A 6,000-nucleotide genomic window follows, 5' to 3' on the forward strand; every position below is an offset into this window, starting at 1 on the left:
TTTCCTTAGTGAGTGGGTCAGTAGTGGGTGAACTTGAGAGATGCAATTGGGAAGTGAAAAGGCAGTGTAAAAGTGTAAGAATGCATGGGTTAGGACAAGGAAGTGTTTTAGTATGGGAAGAGGTATGGTTAAAGGTTAGGTTAGGAGATCTTGAAGTAATACATAACTTTATAGTTATAGGAGAAAACGATATGCCAGCTTGGTTTTTGATAGGGATAGATTTTTTGAGGATGCATGATATAGGCTTAGATATTGGAAACGGAATTCTTAGAAAGGGGGGTAGAAAAATAGCTAGGATTCAAGATAGTAATGTATTTGTAGCAAACTTTGTGGGTATGATTGATATTGCTAGGAGTGAGAATGATCTGTTGAGTGAGGAAGAGATTGACAAAATGCAAGATAAGTGCCTGGAGATAAGTATGTTGCGACAGTGTGTTTTGGGAGGAGTGCGTGTGGAAGATTGGCCATGTGAGTTGGATGTATATAAGAGAATTGCTAGATGGTTTGTAGTGTGTAAACACACAATGTACTTTTTACATTAGGAAGGGGTGTATGACAGGGAAGTGTGTGCCGGTGTTTTCTGTTGAGTCAGCTGTGAGTATGTGTTTGTTGGTGCATGATCAGTTTGGGCATATGGGGAAAAATAAGTTGTGGGAATGCATGAGAGAGAGATTGTATGTCCCTGGGTTGAATAAGATTTGTGTGGATGTGGCCGTCACGTGTGAAGACTGTCAGAGGGGAAAGTATCAGTGTGTGCATGCAAGTCCACCTGTGTTGCGATTGCAGATGAAAGAGCCACTTGAAATGCTTGTGATTGATTGTGTTTCTTTGCCTACGACTGCAGGAGAATACGTGGGGATGATTGCGATGGTAGATCACATGAGTAAATTGGCCTATGTGGTTCCCATCAAAGATAAGAGGAGTAAAACTGTTGCGCAAATGGTGGGTCAAGTGATGTTGCCTATGTGTGTATGTAAGCCGGCGAAAATGTTGAGTGATAATGGACCTGAGTTTGTGGGATGGGAATTTGAAGAAACGTTGAAGGAATGGGGTATTGAGCATGTGTATTCTACTCCGTATATGCCCAGTGCGAATGGTTTGGCTGAAAGGACTGTTATAACAATGACTGATATTTTGCGAATGATAGAACAATGACTGAGATTTTGCGAATGATGAGTAAAGGCAACAATGATTGGGATATGTATGTAGGACGTGGAGTGTGGGTATATAACGCAACCCTGCAGAAGAGTATAGGTATGTCTCCTTGTAAATATGTGTTGAATTTTGAAAGGATTGTTAAGCTGCAGTTGGGTCTGTCAGAGAGTGATCAGGATTTGTGGAAGAAAGCGAGTGGAAGGTTTGAAAGTTTTAAGATTCGGGATAAAGTGTTGAAAGAAGTGGTTGAGATAGGAAGGATGAATGTGAATAAGGTAAGGGAGAAATTTTAAGGTTCTTTTGAGATTTTGGAAGTGGGACCGAGTGGACTGAGTTATGTTTTAGGGAAATTGTGAGTAGGTGGGGGGATGGATGAGGTTAGGGGACACCATAACCAGCTCCATAAGTGGAAGAAAGTACCACAGTATGTTCGGGAGAACGCGATGAGTGTATGGTTGAGGGGGAATAAGTATGAGCTGAGTGTCAGTGAAGAAATGGGTCTGGGAGATAGACAGTTAGTGTTGGTTGAGTATGGAAGAAAGCAGAAGAGTGTAGAGAAAGAAAGTGGAAGGAAGAAGCGTGAACGGCATGGTAAGGGTGTAAATGGTTGATAAAGCGTGTAGTATGGATGACTTTGAGGGAATGAATGATACTTATAGTGTATGTGGGTTTGAATTAACAGGAATAAGTGAGACTTCAGTGGGAAGGAAACCTAGTAGTAAGGAGGTAGTTGGTATTATGGATAATTCTTTGCAAGAGTTCAACAGAAGCATGGATGAACTGAGTGCTTTGCTAGCAGAAATAGGGGAGATGTTGGGACCAGAGCTAGAGATGTCGATGAAGTAGTGAATGAGATTTGGGAGGATAGTAGTGAGGGAGATAATGGGAATTTGAATGAGAGTGGTTTGGAAGAAGTGAATGGTGATGTAACAGAGAATGTATGAGGGTCCTCAAACAAGACCTAGGGGGCCTGCATCTGTGCAATCTTGGGTGTTGCGGAAAGCAGTTTAGTTTGAGCGTTGTGAGTGTAAGTAGACGTTGTCAAATGTAATGGGGGATGTAATATGGAGGAGTAATGATGGTAGTTATATTTTACAATGTCTCCGAGAGTTGCGTGAAAGAGAGAGAGAGAGAGAGCGAGCAAAGTTGGTGGAGGAATAAATGGGAGTGGTTTTCTGGCAGTAGTAAGTGTGTGTCTGTTGTGGTGATCGTCGTGTATATCAGTGGCGAGCTCTGGTTACGAGAGTCGGGAGAAGTAAGGGAGTCTGTGATCAGAGCTGGTGATGGATAGTCGGTGTTTTTGGCAGTCTTGAATATTATTGATGGCCAGTTGTTTTGTGTGTTTTGAAGTTGTTGTTTGAATTACTGTTGATGATGTATGTTTGAAGGTTGTTGTGCCTGTGTTGTTGAGTTTGTTGTGCTTGTGAGTTCTGTTGTGTTGTACATGAGTTGTTGAGTATTGTTGTTGTGGTTCCTTGGTGTTGTAAGCAGTGTGTTGATTTGTCGGGTTATTGATTTTTGGTATTGATAGTGACTATTTGTGCAGTGGTCTTTTGTTGTATAGTCGTTAAGTTGTTATATGATTATAGTTCTCGGTCAGTTGTTTTGTGTTGTGATTCTCGGCAACGGTTGTGTCTCAACTAGCCTAGCCCATATCCAGTGGACAGCACAGGGTAGGCCATATAGCCCTGAAGCCAGTCATTGATGGTGGGTACGAACGAGTGTGTGAAGTTGTTTGTAGTTTTCGGTACTCCAATTGTCCTGCACGTAATTAGTAACGTAAAGGGGAAAGTGTGGCCGTGGGAAAATTTGTCAGCCAGTACGATTAAAGTGACTTTGGGGAGCTTGCTTGCTTTCTTTGCTTTGCTTGTGATCCCACAATGGAAGCTTCAATACCTGTTATTTAGAAAATCGAAACCGGTTGTCTAGTTGAAGTGTCGTTGCGCAAATACTTCACAACAAGGTACAATACATATTTAAGTAAGACATACACTGGGGACAAGAGTTATACAATTTTTGTTGCCGTGTCGACAAATCACTTACATCGAGGAATTTGCAAACAGCCAGATTGAAAAGCAGCTATCACCTCAAATATACAAATAAAGATAAAAAGAGTACTGAAATGAACGCTGGTAAGAATTGTTTGTGCAGTGTTTGACCCAAGAAGAGTCGACAGGTAGAAAAATACTGAGACATTTATGACATGTTAAAAAGGTTTGTAAGGTGAATGTAAGGTGAAGGGATGCATCAGTGTATTTATAAATGATTCAGTTATGTAGAACGTATGGAGAGATCGGTTTGTAAGCGCATAATTAGAAGTGTTAAGAAGAAGGAATGCGCGAAGGTGCTACGAGATTAGGGGGGACCTCACATCATTCATATATATATATATATATATATATATATATATAGTATATATATAATATTATATATATAATATATTATAAAGTAGATGTAAACCTACAAATTTCAGTAGGACTGAAGTTAGCCTATGAATGATTTTAGTAACTGAGTTAAACTCTCCGAGAGATTTACATGTGTATCCATAATATGACTTATCACATAATGAAGATATGTGAGCATTAAGATTAAAACAATTAGTAAATGAATAGCTGATAACAATCTGTATGAATAACTGGTATACTTCTCAGTTATGTATTGAGTACATATTTAAGTCACCATTTTCTGCAAGAAATTAAGTATGATAATTCATATAAATTTGATACGACAGTCACGATGTCATGACGTCATAATACAGGACTGAAATAATGGTCCTAATTTAAAAATTATACCTAAAACACAATTATATCGCACAAAACTTACATTATGTATGTAATATACATTACACTGTATGTAACACGCCTATATTAATAAGAAAATATAGGAAAACGCGAAAAATACATCGTAGCTAATGTTCACAGCAAAACCGTTGAAATTTGTGTTAGGAATCTGGTTATTTTACAACAACGAGTATTTTCAAATGAATTATCATTAATACGAAATAAATTTATGCAATTCATGACCTTATTCTAGTGTTTAATTAATCATTTAAATGTTATCGTGCGCACTCTTCTTCCCGAAAAATCGCCAGGTTTCCCAGGTCGCAAGTTGAGCACCATCATCGTTTAAGATTGTTGTAAAGAAAGTGTACCAGTGTCTATGGGTACAAGTGGTGTTCGGATTTAGCACGGGAATGGGAAGTTTGTTTATACTGACTCCGCAAACATGGAGATGGCGTCAATCTTCTACATGTAAAGTGTTTCAAGTAAAAATTTCGAAAGTATCATGGAGGTAAGTTAGCAGTGCGCATGGCTAGACTTTAATTAACCTCTGTTTAATCGGAAATTATGGCCTTAATTTCTTATTTCGGAGAAAACACTTACCTCTCATTTTAGATGTGGAATTTAGACTGGAAGACGACTGTTCTTCATCTTCATAGTGGGTGTCACTGACTGAGACGGCATCATTCTCTGAAAGATGGTCACTTTCACCATCATCACTTTCTGAAGTGATACACTCACTTTCTTCAACATTATCCCCACCATAAAACTTGACTACAGGAAAAGCTGTGGAATTTCTGAAACACGAAAGAAATTGTTTGTCATTGTGCCCAAAAATGGGATATTGAATTTTATCCGGCAATAATCTGATAGTTAAATTTAATGCTATGTATTACTCTCACCATTTTTTTCTCTGAATCATTATACTTCATGGTTGATGAACTTGTTCACTAGGGAAGATTTCTGAACCTTCTTTCACTTCTCTCTACTTACAACTTGTAAACAAAAGAACGCAATTTTCTACTAACATAACAATTAATGAACACATGATTACCAAAATTTGAATGAGTAACTTCAATAAATAATCATAACATTTTTATTTCAGTCAGCGAATAACTACGAACAAACATAGCAAAAAGTAGGTATAGGTCATTTTTGACCCGAACATATTAGATGTTACTATTTTTGTTGCACATTAACTACTGGGAATAAATTTACCAAATTCAGGGAACATAATACCCTCCTAAAGTGATGAAAAAGTCTTGGAGGATAAAGCTCTGATCTTAAGAAATAAGAGAGATATGCTAATGCAAAATCGCTTCGGGTAAAAAAAAAAAAAAAAGACCCCGCTAACAGAATAGAAAGGTTAAAGATTTCATTGTATTGTTGTTTCAGCAATTAAATATCGAGTGATAAAAAGTGGTCTTTCTTTGAATGAATGGTCTCACTTCGGTCATTTACCCTAAATAGCCGTTTGCATAAATAAATGAAACAACGTTCGTAACGTAATTGGCCTTTCAGTTTTGGGAAGTTTAATTATTACGAGCTACTCCTTACATTTAGGAAATTTAACAGCATTTATTACACATAGTTACTCAAAAGCAATATACCTTTTCTTCAACATTGGTTAGTCAACAAACGATAGGGAATTTGTTATAGACTCCCTTACCTATGTACGCGTGTTCAGTGATCAGTTGTGCGTAAAAGAAAACGGTTCAATGGGTGACTTTCGTACTAATAATGTGACTAAAAACTATAATAGTATAATTTTTTCGTACTGTGCATTACTAATAACGTGACATCTTAGTATAATTTCAGTAAAGACAATCCTCGTGAAATTTATTACTGACTAACTTTTTGGTATTTTAGGAATAATATGCCAAAAATTGTAGCCTCTTAACTTTAAACTTGATCTAGGTATAGAAACGCAAATATTAAAAAAGAAAAAAAAACCTATACGGGTATTTCATATAAGATGCAAATAACAACATGCTTTAGGAAAATATGCAGTCATGTGTCGACGGACGGTGTAAATATTTGTAATTGTTGAGTGTAGAGGGTAGAA

General features: G+C 37.4%; 1 protein-coding gene across 5 annotated transcripts in view; it reads right to left on the minus strand.

Annotated features, from left to right (window-relative positions):
• LOC135215601 (alkylglycerol monooxygenase-like) overlaps positions 1-6,000 on the minus strand; it is a 792,850-nt gene that overhangs the window by 107,061 nt on the left and 679,789 nt on the right. For all 5 annotated transcript variants that reach the window (XM_064250496.1, XM_064250495.1, XM_064250493.1 and 2 more), the window contains one exon: positions 4,539-4,732. The gene's annotated coding sequence lies outside the window, so the exon portion shown is untranslated. The remainder of the gene's footprint in view (positions 1-4,538; positions 4,733-6,000) is intronic.

This window comes from Macrobrachium nipponense, chromosome 5 (genome assembly GCF_015104395.2).
Source record: "Macrobrachium nipponense isolate FS-2020 chromosome 5, ASM1510439v2, whole genome shotgun sequence".
Taxonomy (NCBI): domain Eukaryota; kingdom Metazoa; phylum Arthropoda; class Malacostraca; order Decapoda; family Palaemonidae; genus Macrobrachium; species Macrobrachium nipponense.